General features: G+C 38.5%; 1 protein-coding gene and 1 long non-coding RNA gene across 3 annotated transcripts in view; one reads left to right on the top strand and one right to left on the bottom strand.

Annotated features, from left to right (window-relative positions):
- The window catches only part of LOC5571208 (xaa-Pro dipeptidase), a 365,701-nt gene that overhangs the window by 2,559 nt on the left and 339,159 nt on the right, over positions 1–23,983 (top strand). The window lies entirely within an intron of this gene.
- LOC110678896 lies at positions 12,036–12,672 on the bottom strand. The gene is made up of 2 exons (XR_002502026.1): positions 12,278–12,672; positions 12,036–12,199 (listed from the first exon to the last, which is right to left on the bottom strand). It is a non-coding gene; the product is annotated as an uncharacterized LOC110678896 (long non-coding RNA).

Here is a 23,983-nt window from a genome sequence, read left to right as displayed (position 1 = left end):
GAGAAAATTTGTGACATTCGTAGATACTACTATGTCGCAGCCTACGCGATTGAAAAATACTGAAATGATACTACGCGTGGATGTATGCCCACGTGGTTTCTGTTGAAATGTTTGTTTGTGCTTTAGGAAATGATCTAGCTTAAACGGAGTTTTTCGTAATAGCAAAAAATGTTGTATGCAACTCGTTGCAAAACTCGATTTTTTCAGCACTCGTTGTATTTATCCAACTCGGTGAGCCTCGTTGGATAAATGTACAACTCGTGCTGAAAAAATCATCATTTTGCAACTTGTTGCATAAATAACTATTTAATGGATTTTCTGACTAACCTTCTACTCACTTGTGATCTTTTTGTCCACACAAAATTTAAAAATTTCGTAGTTTTTTTACACAACCAATATAAACTAATAAAACAAACAAATAAAGCAGTACAGTGGGATTCCGTTTTTGGCAACAAAGTCGAAATTTTCAGTTGCCAAAAACGGAACCGTGCCAAAATCGGAACCCATATTTTATATTTTATTTCTCAACTATTGGTTTTGAAAACATCATTAGAGTAATATTACATCATCCTTATGGCCCATATTGAATCGAGACTTCGGAACGGTTCACTTCGAAGCAGTTTTCACTAGGGTTGTACTGTACTACGAATCCATAGCCCCGTAATGGTCTTTGTGACAAACGTTCTACATACTTTTTACACCACAACTTCTTCAATGATTTTTTAGGTGCTTTATATACACTTTTTGTCAATAATCAATAATCGCATAAGCATAGCATAGACTGACTGTACATGTCAATGGTTTCTACTCCGTGATTGATCGGAACTGGTAAGAATTGCACTATGATCCAAATGATTAAGGGATGGGAGTTTCCGCTTACTCTCGAAGTGCAATTTTAGCAGATCTAATATTATTGATCAATAACGGCGCCGGCTTAGTCCTTACAGTCAGTTGGGATGGGGAAGGAATGTTAGGGTGTAATGATTGTTGCTTCTAGAGACCGAGAATACCTCTGCATCTCCACAATCACCACGGGAAGAGTGTTTATTAGTGAGGGAGGAAAAGATCTGGGAGTCACCTCTGGTCGATGATGCGATCCATGGACAAGGGGGAAATATACGACTTATATTTAAAGCTAGTTTTTTTTGTCTCGAGAAGTTTTTGGTAGAAGCTTTAAAAAATACGTCAACATCTATAATGTCGAACAATTCAAAAGATGTTTCTATTAATGACGAAAACTGAAAATTACATGTATATATTTTAAATTATATGAAACAGAAATAATGCCGACACTTATAGTGACGAATTAAACATAGTTTGTTTGGAAATTACATATGAGTATTACTGTGCATTTTGTCTCGATATGGTAGAAGTTTTAAAAAATACGTCAACATTCACAATGTCGAACAATTCAAAAAATAATTTTTAATAATGTCAAAAAGAGAAAAATATATGTATATTGAAATTGTATAAGAAAAAAGCATAATGCCGACACTTATAGTGACGAACCATACAAAATTTGTTTTAATATTACTAAAAAGTTACGCTTTCAAGAAAAAAATGTGTTATCACAAGCATGAAATGAACTCACCAGTTGGTAATCGTAAAACGCATTGGCGTCCCGAAAACAAACCGTCTTTCTTGTGCCTTCCCAAATACCTACCCAGCAAGACGCTTCAAAACAGAAAAAAAAATCTTCGGCGACGAAACCACGCGCGAAACCATGAGCAAAATCTATCGGACGACGCAAAACCGAACTGTCCAGCTTGGGCTTCACGAAGCACACTGTAAATCAATAATCGCATAAGTGACCTCTATTCAAAAACTGGTAATTTTCATGAAGCTGTGGAAAAATACGAAAAAAAAGATTATTACTGTATTCTTACGAAGACGTTATTACAAAACAAAAGCGCTGGGTATTACAAAACGGCATTAGATTTTTTTAAATTTATTGAACATGAAAAATCAGTTTATTTTCTAGGCTTCAGCATATAATTTGACCATAATTCAGTAGGTTAACATTTGTTCCTTTAATTTATGTTTCTGATAAGGTAAAGCATTCCATAATGAATGATTAATTGGAGTAAAAAAAAGCAAACATAAACAACTACATCTCATGATCCACGACTCGTAACTTTGTAGAATACACAAACAAGCTTCTTATAATTTTTAGTTGAAATGAGTCTCAATTGAGCTTGATATGTGTTTTACGTTGTGCTACTTTCCCCGAATAGCCAAGTTCCCAGAAAAGTTTTTAGTATTCATAATTGTCACTAATTGTTGCATTTTGATGTCATCGATATACACTCATTTATATTTGAGTGGCGATTCTTTCGAGTTTTACTGTGCTCAGCATTTTTGGAAATATGTGTTTAGTCTAGAACGAAATGTCTCCTTCTTTTGAATGTTCATCGGTCTGTCTAGTTCAGCACCCTGTCACTAAAAACTATTTTTGTACCTCTGTCAACTGCATCACTTTTATGGGAAATGGGTCTTTCGGGGAAATGCCATTCGGGGAATCGACATTCGGAGAAAACTAGCACAATCATGTTGTACACCTACCTTATTAAATCAACGGAAATCTACAGGATTCTGCAATGAAACCTCAAGAGCCTGATAGGAATCTTCAGGTGCTCTCGTAAGGAATCTACAGGAAAACGCTAGGAATCTGAAGCATCTTTCTAGGAATCCGTAGGATCTCGCCTAGAATTCCCTGGATCTCGTTAAGGATATAGAAATTAACATCTTGGGACTCCGCTGAGACATTGCTGAAAACTCTCAAGCCTTTGATGAAAATTTTCAAAAGTTTATTATTCTTAAGCTACTTATAGTACTCCTCACATTCATTTGAAAACCTGTTGAAAATCCCCAAGATTTCGCCAGAAATACTCAAAATACTACTAGACATTCACATTACCTCGCTAGTAATTTACAGGACACTCCAGAAATCTTAAGAGTTTAGAATTCTGGAATCGTATATTAATAAATCTAACGTCTTAAAGAGGGAACGTAGCTCTGAATAGTTGACGCAGAAAGATCTAGTGCTTAGTTCAAACAAGCTGTTCAAAATCTGGAGAATTTTTTTCTAAAGTTTTTCTTACCTTCTGGCAGTCTCAAGTGGGCTTGTCACTCAGTATGAATGTAAGAGTAAGAGATTGGTCTCTAATTGAGATACTGGTGGAGATTAATGGCCTCATGAAACGTCATTAAGAATGCTTTACCAATGACCATCTCGAAGTCAATAAGCGCGTACTGAAGCTCTTAGTAGTTGGAGATTTGGGGGAATATCCACGAAAATAGAGCTCTGGAATGTAATCCATGGGTAGTTGACCTGCTATTCAAATGTCTAAAGCAACAGATATGATAATATTTACAAAAAATATACAAATTTTAATGGTATTCTTTGATGTTGCCAAAAACGGATCCATTTTGTTGCCAAAATCGGGGGGTGCCAGAAATGGAGCATGCCAAAACCGGAATCCCACTGTATCATAATAGCCAACACGGAACTGGTTTCACTTGCGTAATGACGCAATATGCAAAACGTTTGAGTTGCGTAACAAATCATTACAAAATAGTTGACAGAAATTGCAAAATAATGGAGAACGTGTCTGGTACTTCAAGTGCTCTTTTAAGAAATTGCAAAAAAATTGTAATCAACTAATTGCAAAACTCGATTTTTACAGCATCGTGATGGACCACTTCCGTGTAAAAATTAGATTTGCTCATAACCTTTATTTAAATTTACTGGACAAACTTTCCCAAGGAAACCATAACCCTGACGAAACATCCATTGACCACGCATTAAATGGTCATTTTCCAAATTTCCTATTTTCATACTTCACATAGACGTCTACAAGCAAACTGCCACGAACATCAACACACGATAAATCTTATACAAGTCTATTTCCTCAAAATGAAAACGTATCGATGTATGTTTGACGTCATCTGAGCTTACGGTCAACGTCAGTCTAACAAGAAAGTGAATGCTCTGCAGCAATTATGTTTATGTTTGCTTTCTCACAGCAAACAGAAGCAATGTTGTGACAGTTCTCACAGCAAACGAAGAAAATTTTGTCAACATTGCACTACCACGCAGGCAATTGGATTGGTCTATGCTAATTTTGTTTTCGTAAGCTCGGTTGTGCGAATCTCGGTTTCTCGATTTAATTTCGAGAGGGATTCGCGATAAGGGCCTATCTGACAATTCAATAACAATGAGAAAATAACCAATGAAATTCTCATGTGCAAATTTTAATCCCCATTGGAGAAAATATACTCGAACTTTAAACTTTTCACTTTAATACACATTTTATAAACCTAGTTTTAAAATCCTCATCAATACCACACACATCTCCTACAATTTCCCTAGCTATTTCGTACTAAAAAATATTATAAGGTTTCGCCTTAAACGCACTCAAGAATGCCAGTATCGCCCAATGTTATGAGCCTGTAATCGATATTATTTTCAGTGTCGCCTATTACTTTTGCGCCGTGTTTACATTCTGGTTTCAATTAAGCCCGCCATGTACGCCTTGTTTATTTTTCGTTTGCAGTGTCGCCGTTTACTCTCGCCGTGTTTTGGTTTCGATTTCAGATGCGCCCATCACTTTGATAAACAAAAACACAGGCGTAATCAATAAAGTGTGTGGTTTGGCATGAATTGAAGTTTCGTCTTCTACAAATTTGCGTTTTTTGAATAGTTCAATTATCGATAAGGGAAAAGTGCAAGTGTAGTGAATAGACAATCGAGCTATAATTTCAACGCTATATTTTCTTAAATTGTGTACATTTTGTCAGTTTCGCCTGATTCGTGAATCTTTCTATATTTAGATCCAGCTAACAAAATGTTAAATTGCCTACAGTGACGAAGCACTACTACAGGCTTTTATTTAATGAGATCTCATTAAATTTGATTTCCGAGTATTCGGCTGCGCAAATCTCGATTAAAGTTAGACGAAAATTGGCATTCTAAGGGCGCGACCAGGGTAGACGCGAATTGCGAAGCGAAAATTGCACGGGAAGGAATAACAATTATTAATAATGAAATGTCAAACTCCAACGGATTTTCGCATCGCTTCGCGTGACGCGTCTACCCTGGCGCACACCCAAGGCTGAGAAGCGATTCACCAATTCGTTTAGGTTTTTGTTAAAATTTGACAGTTCAATAGTTATTTCCCCTCCGCTTGAAAATAACCCTATTCTGGAGCATGGTTAAACTTGCCAGGTCTTTTCTACTCCCGGTAATGTGAAAATAACTAATCATCTGTCAACTTTATTCTGAAACATTATTTGACTGTCTAAACTCAAATGGGTCGACCACGAAATTCAATTTAATTTTGAGGGGAAACTATCTATCGAAATGTCAAATTTTAACTATAAGTTAGACATTGGTGAAACGGTTCACAGCCACAGTGAACTCGACCAAAAGCGCGGGCATCGTTTTTCGTGTTTGATGTTTTACATGAGCGCTTTCTGCAGGACTTGTTGCTCATAGGCTTTTTTCATGTGACAGGTTCGTCTATGCATTGTTTACATCGATGGAAGACCGGAGCTTACACGGGCCTGTCATTTTCATCGAAAACTGCCAAAGAGCCTCCGATTCAGCTGATTTGAAACCTCACGTGAAAAAGCCTATAATCGTATTTCGTGCGACATGACCAACAGATGTTTATGGTGCGAAATGGACTATTCAATATTTTTTGGGTGCTGTTTTCCGTGCCACTTCCGTGACTGTAATATCCAAAACCATCCTGGAAACCATCTTGGACGCTGTTTCTAACTTTGGTTCCATCACCGAAACCAATGCTCGCATAAACAATATTATTTCCTCAATTCTCTAGACTCCCCAAATATTTCCCATCGTTGTAGTTCTCCTAATTTCCCGTCACGATAAAATGTTTTACGTCTACGGTGGGTACCCTCTTCATCTCGTTCGCCCTGGGCTGGCATCAACTCGCACAAAGCGCGCAAAGAGCAGAATTTAACCACTGCACAAAGAGGAGACAGACGCGCGCATAGTGTAACAACACGAACTCAATGAGGACGCGCAGTAGGGAAGAGAGTGTAAGCGATTATGCAAAGAGTGATGCAGACGGAGTGTGTTGGCAAAACATTCTCAAAGTGTACGAAATTTGGCTCTTTTTACTTTATACCTATTTTTGTGTGGCTCATTGACTACCTACAAAATGGGTCTTCTATTGGGAAATATGGGAGAATTTTCAGAACGAGACCAACGAGTAGATGACGAAAATCGATATACAATATGGGTATTTTTAGAACGAGGCCGATGAGTAGTTGACGGAAATCGATGTCCTACGTTGTTTTGGAATCCAAGGTGGCGACTTCCAAAAATACCCACATTGCATGGGTTTGATGTGATTTTCACAAACCGGAAGTTACCATTTTGGATTCCAAAATGGCGTCGGACTTCGATTTCCGTCATCTACTCGTCGGTCCCGTTCCAAAAATTCTCCCATATTTCCCAATAGAGGCCCCATTTTTTAGGTACTCAATGAGCCACACAAAAAGTGCGTATTCATCATGTTCCATCAACACTTTGTGTCGAAGGATGCATGGCAGCGAGAGCAGAAGCACAAATATTGAGGCCTCGAGATTAGAACCAGTTAACATGTGTAGCTGTCGCACTGCACTCACATTTATGATAAACACAAAGTGCAAACTCTTTGTGTTTTCCTGTTAGCACTGAGGAAAAGTCAGCCCTGCCTTCGCCTGGTGCTGCTGTGGTGGTGCCCCATTTGAATATGAAAACGGTCCTTCTCTCTCCAGGTTTCGTGGCCGACTGTGGCATAACAAAAATCTCAAGAGTTAAATCATGTATCTTGTGCAAATTGGAGGTTGTTGAATCTGATGCCGTTTTCGGAAATGATATAACATGCTACCATTTCGAGCTACAGGTCCTCAAAGCTGTACAAAATACTGGTTTTGTTTCGATATAGTTTGGTTTGAATACATCTTTTTTTTTTTCAAAACGCTCTCCATACAAAATTCATAGTTTCTTTTATATGGCAGGATAAAATATTTTTATCCTGCCATATAAAAGATATATCCAACATATCCAACAAACATTGTTGCAGAATAAGAGTTTAACAAGCTACTCTAAACCATACATCAATTGATTAAACTGTGATTCAGCTACAAATAATAATACTTGGGTAAAAAATAGGTTTTGCGCATCGAAAGTATTTTAAATAAAATAGAGAAAATAATTTGCCAGACAAGCTGGTAAATTTACATACAAGTTGACTGCAATTGTTTAATAATGCATTTTAAACAGTCTCTATGAGAAAAAGAAGTGTTATTTTAGGAACTGGTAATTGATTCAGCAACTCAAATATCAAGTGATTCAACATGATTTGATTGTTTTGATTGTTCTGGAATCAACAAAACACATGTTTTTTTCATTAAAGGTAATAAAGGACTTACATAACTTTGCAATGCCCGCTACGAAAAAAAAAATTGGTTTATTTTGCAAAGATGTCATTTTTTACCGAATCATACAGAACTTGATTGAAGTACAAGTATATAAATAATACAAAGGAGACTAAAAACAGGAAACATATTCACCTTTCCAATTTGGTTTGAACAAAAGTTTTCAACGGAATTGTACTGCTTCGCGACTAAAAATGTGTGAGCCATCGTGCGAACTTCGCCGCGTCGCGAGTCACTTCGCTATAGTGCGCATCTATGCCGTCCGCCATGTGCATTTGCGCACTATTGAGAATTGAGTTGTGACGTGGCGACGTTGGTCAAAAATCAAACTTCGCACGTTGGTTAACCCACTTTTTTAACGCGAAGCAGTATATCCAGCTTTTTACGGATTGAGTTGTGTTTGATCCTTCGACCTTGACGTTTGCTCCTGCGGGGGCCGGCGATGAGGGCAGGATCAAACATGTCGCGCGTCGGTCGAGTGAAAGTGAAAAAGTGGCGTGATCGCTTAGTTGTGTTTGATCCTTCGACCTTGATGCTTGCTCCTGCGGGGGCCGGCGATGAGGACAGGATCAAACATGTCGCGCGTCGGTCGAGTGAAAGTGAAAAAGTGGCGTGATCGCTTAGTTGTGTTTGATCCTTCGACCTTGATGCTTGCTCCTGCGGGGGCCGGCGATGAGGGCAGGATCAAACATGTCGCGCATCGGTCGAGTAAAGTGAAAAAGTGCCGCGTTCGATAAGTTCTTTTTGATCTTTCGACGTTGACGCTTGCTCCTTGGCAGTGCGTCAAGAAAGCCCGAGCAGTCGTCAGTTGTTTTCCCTCTCGGGACGCGCGCCTATTTTCTCTGTGTGTTTTCATATAGCCGAGCAAACGAGTGAAGCTGAAAGTGGATTGTTGCTGCTCAAGGATGACGGATCAATTGGTGAGCTCGTTTCATGCTACTATATCTAATCTATAAAATATGTATGATTGCACCTTTAATAATTTTTAAACAAACTATGAAATGTTCGTCACTGTGAGTGTCGACATAAACTCTGATTCATAAATTATTTACGTCAAATTTTTTTTACTCAAAACACCTTTTTCCTTTTACTTTTATTTTTGTAATTAAAAAAAAAACTTTGAATGGTTCGACACTACGAGTGTAGACTTGCGAAAGGTTCACTTTATTCAACAAACTTTGATAAGTTCGTCACCTCAAGTGTCGGCATAATTTTTCTCTACATAGATATTGTTCACACCAAATAGAAAATTTTATATTTACATATAAGCATATTTATAGCTCACAAATAATTATTTATCATGGTCTAATCACTTATCAAAGTGAATCCTGTGACCCAACGATCCTCCCCATTAACAAACATCCCTCCCAGTAACCTTTGTGGAGATGCAGAGGCAAACACGGTCTCCAAATAGCAAAGGTTACACACTAACATTCCTTCCCCCAATCCCACCTGACTGCAAGGACGTGGCCGGCGCCGTTATTGACCATGTATAAATAGAGGCACTGAATTATGCACACTGAAGAAGATTTTGGCCAATCCCAGCCGATCTTCTAGTTGATTCTTTGTGCATTTTCACTGACCTCGGTCAATCACGGAATAGCAACCATTGATATGTGTAGTCAGTCTAAGCTAAGCTAAGCTAAGCTAAGCGAAGCAGTATATCCAGCTTTTTACGCTCGCCATAAAAACAATATGCTATAAAATATTTGGCAGATGCCGACTATCAGCACTGAACTGAAACTTGGAAATATATCCTCAGCATGCCTTGACGAACCGTCAAAATACATTGTTTTTCTTTCTGTCAATCAAACGAATTTGCGAAACTAATCTTATTCGTTATTGGCCCTGTCCTTCTGTTCAGAAAGGGGTATGGGCACGTTCTGCCAACTCGGTCGAGGCAGATTTCTTATGTGAACAAGTTACAACATGGACGTTCCAAAGTGCCAGAATGAAGTGTTGTGCTTGTGGGGAGCACTTGAATATGGGATGGAAGGTCATTACTTCGCGTTCCTGCTTTACTTCTGCTTATCTAAAAGTTATATACAATAACCGACCCTTAGCGTAACAGTTGCAAATACAATAATCGTTCTGAGCTTACTAACATGTCGCGTTAATTCTATCACAATGATCTTTTATCTACATCAGTCGAACCATTCTGAATGGCCGTTGTGAGAATATCACTAAGAACTACTCACATGCAATAAAGCTGGATTGTCCTACATTGGAACATCAAGGTTTTCGCTCTTTCGGATTCATTTTTTGTTGTTTATCATTAGTCTCAGGAATTGTTATAGTGGGAATCCAAAGAGCGAATTTTGTATGACTTCAATGTAGGCCAATACTGCAGCAAAGCATGTAACAATCACTAACATTTTTTCTGTCTTTATCCTTGTTTTCATATCTAACCCAACTGTTTCAACTGTCCGCAGAGGGAAGACTGGAACGTCGGGAGACATGCGGCCAACGCATTTCCTCGCGAAAATGATGTAGCTTGCCGCCGGATTGAATGTCACAGACGACCTTCTCAAGATGTTGTTTTTGCAACTGATGTCGTCGAGTGTCAAGGCTTTTCTCACAATCAGCGACAGTACTATCGGGAAGCTGGCGGAAATGGCGAATAAAATGATGAATTCTCCAACAAATCAAGTTTCCGCTACAGCAAGTAACATCAAATCGGAATTAGATGTTAGTTTGGGTAGCAACGAAAATTATTTCAGTGAGTGATGGGTTACTAAGGATTTATTTTCGAGTTTCAGTTCAGTGGTGATAGTCAGCTTCTGTCAAAGATTTTATAGCATGGCTAGCGTAAAAAGCTGGATAAAACAGTATGCAGTTTTAAATTTTAGATTGGCTGAATCAAGGTGCAAAATTAATGTGAATTTCCAACCCTTTAGCTATAGCTATAGCTATATGGGCCCATATAGCCGTAGCGGTAAACGCGCAGCTATTCAGCAAGACCAGCAAGCTATTCAGCAAGGTCGTGGGTTCGAATCCCACTGGTCGAGGATCTTTTCGGGTTGGAAATTTTCTCGACTTCCCAGGGCATAGAGTATCTTCGTACCTGCCACACGATATACACATGCAAAAATGGTCATTGGCATAGTAAGCTCTCAGTTAATAACTGTGGAAGTGCTCTTAGAACACTACGCTGAGATGCAGGCTCTGTCCCAGTGGGGACGTAATGCCGAAAAGAAGAAAAGAAGAAGCTATAGTTTTTCTTGAGCATCTCTTGCAAGAAATTTCACACGGATCCAGATATGCTTTTACTTCTCTGTTGAAGTGCATACTTCCCATTTGAAGCTAGAAAGGCAAACAAACCTAACAAACATTTGAATATTAGGATTATTTGTTGCTCAGCTTTTCAGTAATGGGAAGTGTGCACTTCAACAGAAAAGTAAAAACCTATCTCGTTGCGTTGGAAATTTCTTGCAAGAAATGTTCAAGAAACGCATTTTTCTTCGATCGCAGTTGAAAAAAAAAAGTCCATTTAAATGGAGCTCACTGTAGACATTTTCTTAGCCATTTTTTTCGCAGAAATATTTACTTTTCTTCACCGGAACAGCATACCTTGCTTGAGTATCTATTTATAGCTTGTTTTTAAATGTTTGATTCTACTAAATTTTTTCAGAATATTTATTTTCTGGGTCCCACTTCTACATTGAGATGTTTATTTACCGTTTAAACGTCAAACCAGGTGCGGACTCAACTTTACTGTGTCAGAACGCCCCGTACAGGAAGGCCAACGAAACTAACCTCTAATAACTAAGTTTGTCAATCTCAACTTAGAGAATGGATCACTGAAGGTAGTTTTTGCAAGTGCTCACCGCATCAAAACGAAGGCGCCACAGTATATGGGATTTAACATTGTGACAGCATTGCTGTTATGTCAAACACACAAGGCTACGGTGGCGCTATCTATGCTTTCCATAGCGGCCGTTTTGGTTATTTTAATGATCCATTCTTACCGGCTGGATCTCAATGTAGAACATAGGGAATGGATTTGTCCATATTTTCCACTAAATCATAGCACTGTAAATTGTCTTCCACTAAGAAAATATAATATTTCTCGCATAACTTATGATCTCGCTCTAAAAGCCATTGGTGGCGCTACCAGCCCTGATTGGATTACCCGGTCAACCAGTCACCCGCATAATTGTAAACTATATTTCTACTATTTCCTTTATTATCCTCCACAATTTGCGACAATATATGAATAATTTCATTTGACATCCAAAAAAACAATAAACCAACCGTATCGGTAACGGTTTTTACAGTCTGGGAAATGGTAATTGCGAAAATCACAATATGGGGAATAGGCGGTTAAGTTATGTAACCATAAAAAAACGCCAATTTTCCCGAACAAATTTTAGCGTTTACAATTTGTCAAATTGTAGATATACCATCCATTTTTCGCTCATTTTACTGTAAGACAAACAGTTTCAAAATAGTAAACCCATAAAGCCGGAAAAGAAATAAATAACGTACGTGTAATGATTGTTTAACGGTGCGTTATAGTATTTTCACCCCATACTATACTGTTTTCTTTTTCTTCTTCAAGTTTAAAAACAACAAACACAATGTTGAAATGCTTATAATATATTTTCACTTATAAAAATGAAATCATTTTCCGGATTTCCTAGATTTGCGAAGTCACACAAAAATCACTTTTGCCGAGCTCTTCTGATTGGTAAAAGCTGCTGAATTTCGGCCGCTGTCATTTCCTTTTGCCGAAGGGAAATAGATCCTATGAAAAATGAGACAAGATGAGGTTAAAAAACATAAAACCAATATTTTCAATAATATTTTACGATTACAAACTCACCCAACTATGTACTTCGCGATCACATTTATAAAATGTGCTGAATTTGTCCCGGGTTTGCAATGATTTAGGTTCGCCGAAAGTGTTATCCGTCGAATGCTTGTTGTAGATAATCCGCTTGTTGATTGCTGGGGACCGAGCGATGACGAACCCTACGGGGATATATCGGTCCGAGCGGGATGTTGTGTTTGAATTGGTTTTGATGCAGGCTTCACATCCGGAGGTTTCAATTTTACACAAGGCGCAGAGGTTTTCGTTCCCGAAAAGTAGTAGAAACCTCATTGGAACACTTCTTTTTGAAAAATACAACATTCAACACAAATTGATTCACCTTTTTTCGCTTCACAACTTTTTTTTCTTTTTTTCTACGTCGGAGGCAAACAAACTTAACACGCTTAAAAAATTACACATTAGTTTCGAATTTTCACAGTCACAAAAAAGTTTTTTTTTTAAATCCCGAACAAAAAGTGAAAATAAGATTGAAACCGAAACAAAATTTGTACTGTACCCTCAGTCGTGCATTTTTTTTTCGGATGAGATATGTGAAAGTCCAGTAAAAGAATGTCTGTTTCATGAAACCTACTCAACCATTCTTTCATTTTTGTTGAGCGTGTGCAGCAGAGTGATGTTTTTTCCATTTACGAATACCAAAACGTGATACTGTTTGCCAAACTGTCGAAGATCTGTAACATACAGTGAAGTGTACGTGTAGTAGTGTGTTGCGCAAATATAATTAATAACAATTCGTCAGAAGGTAATGATATTTTTCTACCATATCTCGCGAGCCTTCATTCATATACCATTTAACAGTATCACGACAGCATAATGAATTGTTACTGTATGTCATGGATTACATAAACTTTTCTTTATTGTTTAAAATGTGGGATCTCGTATTGTTCAACATGAAATTGACTGTTTGTGATACATTAACATTACCAGTTAGAAGCAATTTATTGTTTGGAATGTAAGGCAAAATGTATTTTTCTATGCGGGCAGTGAATTTCGATAGCGATCGATATTGATTCGTTTTGAATCGTTGGCGATCGCCATCACTGGACAAAGATCTATAAAGAAATTGTAACACTGAATGAGCATGTATCCAATTTAGGTTGGAGAAAAATAATCGTGTATGAATTTTTGAATATGTTTCAGTAAATCATTTCAAAAATCTCAACAATAAATATTTACCACATTTCATAATTTAACGGCCCGCTGTGCCGAAGCCATCTGTTAGCAAGTGGCAAAAGCTTTCAGTTGAACACAACGATGGCTGCCTGACTTTCCAGAATGAAAGCTTTTTTCACAGTGGGGCTTATAGACGTAATTTTTTGATGAAACTCGGCATATGTTGTTGGCTATGCAATAAGTATATTATATACGTTTAATAGTACGTAATGTTCTACAATCGATTGAAAAAAGATATAAAAGAGCGATTGAAATCTGGGAACGATTTTATCACGCATCGTTCATAATCCCAACCTGCCATAGCGAGACGTATCCTATTCGGTAAAGGTTTTACCGAGGTTCGGCAAATAATTATCGAGATCTTAGCTGTTGGATTCTTGCCGAAAACGTTCAAAGCACAGTAAACGTTCGATGAGACCCACAAGTGTACGTTTTAACACTAAAAATACATTCACAAATTGTAACGATTGAATGACAGATGTTAAATTATTGTCAGTTGGTGCTGAATAGACCTTTCCACGAGACTTTGCAAACCAGCTGATTCGAAAAATGTTTGACACAAATGAAAAGGCCTATGTAGCTTGAACTCTTACATAAATAACATGGCAACCCAATGTTTTCAAGAGAGTTTAAAAACAAGACCAAGAAAATTTGAATGTCACATGGTTTGATTAAGAAATTGCTAGTGAAAAATTATTTTTGCAATTTCTCATCATAATAGGCTGTTTTTTATCACGCCAATCTGTCATGAAACGGCCTACTTTCCTGCACTGAAGTATGCAGTGCGGGAAAAGTCATTACGCAACTGAAACCAGTGCTGTAATGATTCATTACGCAACGCTTTCTCATTACGCCACTTTGTTGAGTTGCGTAATGAATCATAACACAACAATTTTTCAGAAATTGTAAAATAATGCTGAATGCATTCCGATATAATTTCTGATACCCTCAAGTGGTCTTCTACGAAATTGCAAAAAATTTTGTACGTAACTCGTTGCAGAACTCGATTTTTACAGCACTCGTCGTAATTATCCTACTACTACTGCAAAAATCAACATTCTGCAACTTGTTCCATAAACCACTGATCAGACACCATCATCAACGCATAAGCAAAACAATAACCGATGTGTCAATATTTACTCATTTTTTCCAAAATCTATCAATATCAACAAACAAACTGCGACCTTGCGATTACGACATTATGGCGTAGTAAAATATGGCGTAGTAACCGTAAACAGAACCAGATTCTCGCGCTGCCCTTGACTGATAAGTAATTTTAGACCTATGTTATGTTCTGCTTCCGAAAACTCTCAACTATATGAAATCTTTTGAAAACAAAGCTATTATCACACAGTCAGAGGCTATTTACGCCCCTCGGATGGAGATGAGCCCCTTCTAATGTCTGTAAGTACACGTAAACAAAACCCTCGTTCTATTTTTGTAGAAACTTCCGAGGAGTACCTATGGGAAGCACGAGGTCGAACCAGGCCTACCATGTGTACGTTTCCTTTCTAACGGAAACGAAGGGCACATTGATTAGAGAGTGTTGTTGTTTTCATTTTAGGCGTTGTAAACAAACCGGCAAGCCCGGCGGTGGTGCCCCCAAGTCGATGCCTACTGCGACGCAGCAAAATATCACTGTCATCCGTGTGCCCTTCGGTTTGTGTGTAAATATACGACGCACAATATGGCTCGTTATTGTTAAAACGTCACTGTAGTATATCTGACAGTTGACCGTGGTGGTGGTGGCCCGATATCTGATGGTGCGTGATAATGGTTGTAAAGTGGGAATAATTCCTACCGTTCCAGTTTGTTCCTGTTCGGACAAGTTGCTTTCGCGCGGTGCTGCGTCGTGGCTTTTGTCGGCCAGCGCTTCCACGAATTTACCGAAGCATTACCTTCTTTTACTGCTTCAATTTTCGAACCGGCTCCAGCCGGTTGTTGTTGTTGTTTTGGTCTTAGTTGTTGCGTCTCTTTCGCTGTAAGTTTATCGTCGTTATTAGAAGATGGGGTTATTGTTCTTTTTGCGTTTTTTTTTTCTCTTCTCGACGAATCGATTCGAGCAAAAAAAGACGTTCGTTTCTTCTTGGAGTTGAGTGTTCGTCGTTTCGAGGTTAGAATGCGCAAGAAGCGAGACGTGAAACCATGCGGCATCCCAAGAGAGTCCAAAGCCCTCGACCGGCGGTCCATCATCGTCATGTTTCTCCATATCCATGGATCGAAACGGATGATGTATATGGCCGCAACGCAACTAAGAGAAGAAAACCCAGACACGCTGTGCAGTTGGCGCTCAAAATGCGATCATCGTCATTGCCGACTCGGGAAGGAAGAAAAAACACAACAGAACGAAAACTGTTGAGCAAGAAGAGTGAAACAAAGCAGAGACGGGAAAAAAATAATAACAAAGGCCGACCGATCAACCGGCAAAGCAGGCCGAAGTAAATATTTGAAACCTTGAGACGGAGAGTTAAGTCGGGCTACCCGGGTCAAGAAAAGCTGTAGAAAGACCATTCATTGCAACATCACCATTTGTAACCATATGTAAACCATAGAAATTATGGTAGAAAATTACGATACAGGAATCGTAGAATTTTACCAAACAGCGAATGGTATTGATAAATTGAAAGTAGTCAAATAATTATTGACGTCTAATATGTTGCATTCCCGGCAATCCATTTACTGATACACAACCATATATCGATACACAGTGTTCTTCGTAGCCAGGATGTCCCGGGCAATGGACCGATGCACGAGTTCACTATTTGACGTTTGAGCGGTGCCGTGTTTTTTACGTGACCATGGCAACGAGTGAATTAGGCACCGCTCAAACGTCAAATTAGTAAACTCGTGCATTGGTCCATAAGTGAATATCCCCCACTGTCAGTTGTAAGCACTGTGAAAATAAATACCATTGTTTTGTTTAATTGTTTGCTATGGTTTGATTATCAATTTTTGATATTGTTAAATCAGCTAATAATGTGCCAAAAAGTTGCAAACGTTAAAAGGCATCCTGCAAGCCTCCAAGCAAGCAATCAGTGATTTGATTGCGAAACTTGCTCAATTATGGATCGTAAACATTAAACAAAACTTCGCATTCTGATTAAACTCTCGATTCAAATCACCCGAAAATGAGTAAACACATGGAGATGTTGACTACGCTAAAAGTCGTCCCGTACCATGGGCCTGGTTGATCATTAAAATAATCAAAACGATCGTTATAGAAAGCATAGATAGCGCCACCGTAGTCTTGTATGTTTGACAGAACAGCAATACTGTCACAATGTGAAATCCAATATACGTTGGCGCCGCTATTTTGATGCGATGAGTGCCGAAAAAGTGACCTTCAATGATCTATTTCAGACTGTGAACACATAGTACATATGACGGGTAAATATTTCAACTGATCAATAGTTACCCAATGGTATTTATCATACATCCAATGGTTTACTTTTATGCGGGAAAGGAGTTGATGATCGAGGTGACTTTGAAAACAGTTTATTCTTATGTTACGATGCCCAATTTAGAATCTTGGAATGTAACGTGGAACTAAGCGTGAAAATTCTCTCATAAATTGAAAGTCAAAAGTCACTTAACCGATACTTGACGGAGCAATGAAAAGCGTAGAAATCCGACAAAACGAAGGGAAAAGAGAAAGGAAGTGAAACGTCGAGTACACAATGATAGTCGTGCATTTCACTGGTTCAAACAAGAAGTGCCCGCCGACCAGTACCAACCAGAAGAAAGTAGATAAAACACATTTGTAAATCAAACATCCCACGGCAAAACATCCCCGGTTTACCGAAAAAGTCGGAACGGATGGATCGAATGGAATGATGATTTCCATCGCCCAGAAGAGGTTCGTCTGTTTGAAGAAGAGATCCGTCGTAAGATAGCTACGCACAAACTGTTTGGGGAGATGATGATGAACGACGATGACGAAGCAATTCGCCGTCGAGTTTGGACGCAACAAATGTGGCAAGTTTAACGACTTGTAGAAGAATGAGGGCAGTGGCCGGGATGTTGGAATTGTTGATGAGGAGCAATAAAGCTGGGTGGATTGATTGTCGTGTTAGATTTTGAAAGCGATGAATTTTAGTGTTTATAATCGTATTCTATGGTTTTGTTCGTGATATAAATATATTCAGTAATAACAATTCTCAGAAGAGAAGAGAACATTCTTATGCTTTTCTATGTCCAAAAGTGCAAGAATTTGAATATCCTTTTGATTTCTTTGACCGAAAAAAATTCGTTGAACGTTAAATTTAATGAGTCATCCATGTGATGTCCATGTAAATAAATGAATTTTCGCTGATAAAAAATATTATGTTCAAAATAACTTTTTCAGAAAATTTGCTGATAGAGGAAAGAAATCTGATTGAACGATATTCAGAAGCATCGGCAGGATTTTTATCCAGTTCTAAAAATGGTACAACTTTGATATTTTTACATTGGTCAGGAAAATATGCCAACTGAAAACATTTGTCCAATATATCAACTAAGAATGATAAGCTACTCTCTGGAAGTTTCTTAATGAAGATGTAAAAAATTACATCATCGCCAGGAGCTTTCATATTTTTAATTTTTTTAGTAATAGTTCTCACTTCTTCCAAATCATTCTTTCAGGAATTTCCGAAAACGTGACTAGTAAGTCCTAAATTAAAATTGTGCGTGCTTTCAAACTGCATAGCAAGTTTTTGAGCTTTTTCGCAATTAGTAATAGTTTGTTTTCCTCTTTCAATGCCGTTATTGGCTTCAGAGTTTTTTTTTTTTTTTCAAAATTTTAGATAATTTCCAAAAGGGCTTAGAGCCAAGGTCCAATCAATCACAGATCAAGAGTTGAAGAACATCGTCTGTAATCACGGATTCAAATTTTACTTCACATTTTCAGTCGAGTTTAACTATCCGGTGCATTCGGACGTGCATACAAATCGGTGCGATAAAGCAATTTAATTTAACTTCGCCGACACCAACCATCGGGAGGGATCAAATTACGCAGTGCAAGCAGGTGACCGCGAGGTGACATAGCGAACAAATCAGTGCATAAATAATAAATCAAGAACCATACACCCCTCAGGGGGGATCAAATTCCGCAATGCCGCCTCCCAGCGGCGGAACTGGGGCCTTTCCCGTCTTGGGAGAAAACCCGAACAAATCAAACGGGACTTATCTTGTAATTCAGTGCAAATCCGAAGACGAAAACCTTGCCAAAGCTTCTCCAATTCTGGTGGAAAAAACCGTCAAAGCTACATGCGGTGAAGTGCAATCTATGAAAAAAACTAGCGATGGCAAAATCTTGGTGTTGACAAAATCGGAAAAACAAGCAAAAGTGATGATGAAGTTGGAAAAAATGGGAAATTACGAAGTGTCGGTTGTTGAGCACAGGTCGCTCAACACCTGTCGCGTAGTGATCTCAGATAGAGAACTGCTGTACGAAGAAGACTCGGAAATCGAAAAAGTACTGAAACCACAAGGCGTGACAAAAGTGGAACGAATTATGAGGAAAAGGGATGCGGAACTCCAAAAAACCTCATCCTTCATTGTACACGTGAAAGTGTCCCCCCATCAAACTTTAAAATTGGATATCTATCAGTGGTAGCAAGGCCGTATTATCCAAGGCCACTAAGATGCTTCTAACTGTCTACAGTTCGGACATCTAGGAAGAGAGTGCAAAAGAGAAAAAACATGTAGAAAGTGCAGCCAAGTTTATCACAGTGAATCCTGTGAAGAAGAAGAAAAATGCATAAACTGCAAGGGCAAACACAATGCTCTCAGCAACGAGTGCGAAAAATACCAAGAACAAGTTAAAATCACGAAGCTGAAAGTAGATAAGAGAATAAGCTACTGGGAAGCCAAAAAGTTAATTGAAGCAGAACAGAAGAAAAGCTATGCGGAACAAGTTAAACAAGCGACAGCAGAGGTTTACGAGAAAGCTGCATTGCAAAGAGAAAACGAGTTCAAGGAAATGATCAAAGCATACGAAAACAAAATCAAGTCACTGGAAATGGAAGTTCATAAAACTAACGGAAATTACCAAAAGGCACTAAACAGGATGACGGAAGAAAGAACAGCTCGGAAACGCGCAGAGAAAGAATACGACGACCTTTCGAAGTGGATTCAATCCACCGAAAGGAAAAAAACACAAGCTCAAAACATTGAATCCGGAACGAAACATGGAAGGCAAAGCTCAGACTATCAAACGTCACCATTAAGAAAAAAATCCTGCAAAAAAATGGACACACAGTCATTAGTGATTGAATCTGATGATTCAATCATTGAAGAAGACTAGCTCAACAAACAAAGGAACTGAATATGGACCCCTCTATTATACATCAAACAACAGCAGAATTAATCCAATGGAACTGTAATGGCCTCAGAAGCCAAACCGCCGAACTACAAGATCCAGCAATTTGTAGAACATGCGGTGAACCAATCACCGTAAGCCACATACTAATCAAATGTCGTCTCTACGAAACAGAGCGCAGAAATTACAAACTCGGCAATTCCCTGCATGAACTGTTGGGGAACGACACGAGCACCCTTGAAAAAACAAAACAATTTCTGAAAGACTGCAAACTCGACAAGCTGATATAAACCTACAAAAAACACCAAAAACGCACACCAATGCTGATCCAACATTAAGCTGCAAAAGCCATCCACCATCAAGCCAACATGTCAGCATAATTCTCCTACTTATACCGTCGACGAATGACAAACAAGCATCAGTAATATTATCGACCACCAGTGGAAAACCAAACCTCATCAACATCATGGGCAACGACAACTACAAGAAACCCACCCAAAACGGTGACCAGGACGTCACCATCATCGAGCATCAGGAAGTCCACACCGGACTTCTAGAAGACCACGAATGGAAGATTAACCTGATCCTTGTAATCTCAACAATACAACTGCTCATCGGCATCCTCACTATCCTAAGGAAACAGTGGAAGAAAACCGCAATAAAAGCTGCAAAATCTGTAGCAGCCCTTGATGTCTAGGCAGAAATCTCCAACCACGGAAACAAATGGAACATAGAACCTTTTAAAAAGTGTTAGAATTAAGAAGTGAACAACATAATAAGACCAAATTGTATTTAACATAAAATCAACGACCGGAATGACCAAATGGTTAAACGGTCTCTAATAAATATACATACATACATACTTCACATTTTAGAATTGCAATGCTCCTGGCTTCAAAAATGTAATTTGTTGAAGTTTCAAGAACATTGTCAATATCAAGTTTTGTTTGTAAAGAAATGTTAACATCAAGATTAGTCAATATATGTTTCGTATATCTTCCAGTCGGCTCGAAAATAATTGAAAGTGGAGCAGATAGGATTGAGAATCGCTTCATGGGATATTTGAAATGTAACAGGGACATGATCAGAATCAAAACCAGTATGAGTAATCAGTTGGCTACAAAGATGACTACAGTCGTTTAAGACCAAATCAATCTTAGATGGGTTTCTAAAAAAGGAAAAACATGTAAGGCTATCAGGGTATTGAATTGAGAAATATCCTGAAGAGAACTCATCAAATAAAATTCTGCCGGTTGAAATAATTTGTGAATTATTCCATGACCGATGTTTGGCATTAAAGTCACCGATGACAAAAAAATGACTTATTGCGAGTCAATTTTCGCAAGTCAGTTTGGAGCAAATTAACTTGCTGCCCACAGCATTGAAAAGGCAAATAGACAGATATGAAAGTATATTTATCTTGCTGTGTTTCAACAGAAACACCTAAAGTTTCAAAAACTTTAGTTTCAAATGACGAAAACAGTTGATGTTTTATACGCCTATGAATAATGATTGCAACTCCCCCACATGCCCCATCAAGTCGATCATTATGATAAACAAAAAAGTTTGGAACTCTTTTGAGTTTGGATCCAGGTTTCAAATAGGTTTCAGTAATAACTGCTATATGTACGTTATTATCTGTAAGAAAATTAAACAGCTTGTCCTCTTTACCATTGAAAAAACGAGCATTCCAATTTATAATATTAAAATCATTATTTGGATCCATTAGAGAAACGTAATCCAACAACAATTTGATAAGAAAATTTACCCCAACTTGTATTGCTTCAGTCATAGTGGTGGTTTTGAACATTGCATCAATCATTAGATTCAATTGTTCATTTAGAAAATTAAAATCAGAGGGAGGAGACATACTACTTGAAGTAGGTACATTATCTGATGATTTTCCGTTAGGATTTTCGGTAGACGAAGAGGCGGAATAAAAGTTTCCTTTTTCATTTATTTCGCAACAATTTGAACGGTTACTCGTAGCATGTAAAGGGGAAGAGTTTAAATTACCTGCTATGATATCGGCATAGGGTTTTCTTTGGGTAGATCCATTCGAATTTAAAATACTCGAACGTCTACCAAACGGAATAAAATTGGTTTGTGAATGAGTGGATTATAACCTGATGGGTATTATTCTTAATCAAGCGACCGTTAAGTGAAAAATGAGAATTGTTCGATACCAAGGGAATTCCGGAAGTAAAACATTAGCGTTCATCTACCTGGCACGAGTCTTGACGACTCGCCTACGCGAAGGGCAATGCCAAAAGTTAGACTTATGATTGCCCCCACAATTTGTGCATACAAACGTTTTTGGTATCGTCCTTCACAGGACAGACGTCCTTAGCGTGGATTTAGCATCCATACGGCAATGTTTAGTACCATAACCCCTCTTTTGGCACCGACGGCACTGCGTGGATTTTGGAAATTTCTTCTAGGTTTCTGGATTTTTTTTTTCTGAGCTTTAATATTATAATTTTCGAAGAATGCCAGATTGAGTTCTCTTTTTATCATAATGATTACTTGGATCGGAGAAAATCCAAGTAAATCATTTATTCCATTTTTGATCTCTTCAGGGGACGAATAGTCACTTGAAAGATCTTCAAGACGAAATATGAAAATTATGATGTACATAATCTGTAAACAAAATCTCAAATTGTGATCTCAATTTTATTCTAGATTGAATCAGATCACGGATGTTCAAGAAGCAGACAATCATTCAATCGCATTTCAATAGTAAACTATGATTATTATTATTATTACTGTCATCAATCGAACAATGCAAGATTAGCTTTCTTCAACTCAAACCAACACGATCAATAAAGATGACGCGCAGTTCTAGGTTCCTGTTTCCGTACACGTTTTTCGCCAAATCACCCTTTGTGTCTTCACGGCTAAGCGTTATCTCCTCCACGGCAAGCCCAATCCATTGGAAACCCCATCAGCCAGGTCTTAGTCCCGGAGCGTCAAGTGTCGCCTCGTGGAGCAGATTAGAAATTCAACAGCCGCAGAATGTGTCATATTTCGCAGACCTATCGCCCATTCCACAGCAACGACGACGACGACTACGACAACGCAAAGCAATCAGGCCACCATAAAGTCATTCGATGATGATGATGTAGCAATAGCTAGTTAGCTTGCGCCTGCCGGTTTCCGTACATTTTAACAACATCAACAAAGTAACGTGTCCGTCCGAGTCCCGTCCCTGTGCCTTTCTGCGATGATCCCGGTCGGTAAACACAACAATCCCCAACGCCCCAACTACCGCACCGCCGCTGACAAAGAGCCTCGTGGGGATACTTAGCGGCTGTTCCTCCTGTTTTACTGGGTATGAGGGTGGCCCATAATCATCAAAGTACAAACATCTTAAGTTACACCCCCCATTCGGATCCCCAGAAGCTACTGTTAAAGTTAGTTTGTTTATAGCAGCACCTTTGGATGCCGCTGACATCAAATGTCAATTTTGCTGAGATGTCTGCAAACGAAATTTAACCGAGATTTGCACAGCTGAGATCGGCATTCTGTTTTAAGTGTGTAGTTTTTGAATTTCTTTTGTTAGCAGTTTGCAGATTCTCCAATCAGTGTATAGAAGGCTGCAATAAACAACTTCTTAAAATACATTTTTTCTGTGGAGTTTCCCGTTTTACCATAGGGGAGCCAGTATTTTAGTAAGCATACACATAATTCAGCGCCTCTATTCATATCAGGTCAATATTATTTTGTAACATTTGCTATTTGGAGACCGTGTTTGCATTTCCACAAAAGCCACTGGAAGAGATGTTTGATGATAGGGAGGTTAGTAGGATCACAGGATACATTTTGATAGGTGATTAGACCATGTTAAACTTTTATTTGAAGTAATAAGCAGTACAATAACACGTCACGTAAAATTCCGTTCGAAATCCAGTACTCCAGATAGTGTTTTACTAGAACGTGATAGGGTACGCCAGTGGTCCTCAGCCTAAATGGTTGTGCGGGCCACCCTTTTGCTCTTAAAACACGTCGCGGGCCACTAGATGTAAACATATAAGTTCGACCAAAACGACTCGCTTAGAATTACTTTCGACCAAAAAAATTCGATTGGCACGACTCATTTAAACAAGTTTTTCGACATTTGTTACTTAACTTGAACGATTGGGGTCGATTTGAAACGAGAATCGACAACACTTACTTAAATTTCGTGCCAAATGAACCAGCCTCTGATTGGTCCGCCAGACAGC

Source organism: Aedes aegypti, chromosome 3 (assembly GCF_002204515.2).
Source record: "Aedes aegypti strain LVP_AGWG chromosome 3, AaegL5.0 Primary Assembly, whole genome shotgun sequence".
NCBI classification, from domain to species: Eukaryota; Metazoa; Arthropoda; class Insecta; order Diptera; family Culicidae; genus Aedes; species Aedes aegypti.
The sequence above is the reverse complement of the archived record's forward strand: the minus strand, read 5'-3'. Positions and strand labels throughout refer to the sequence as shown.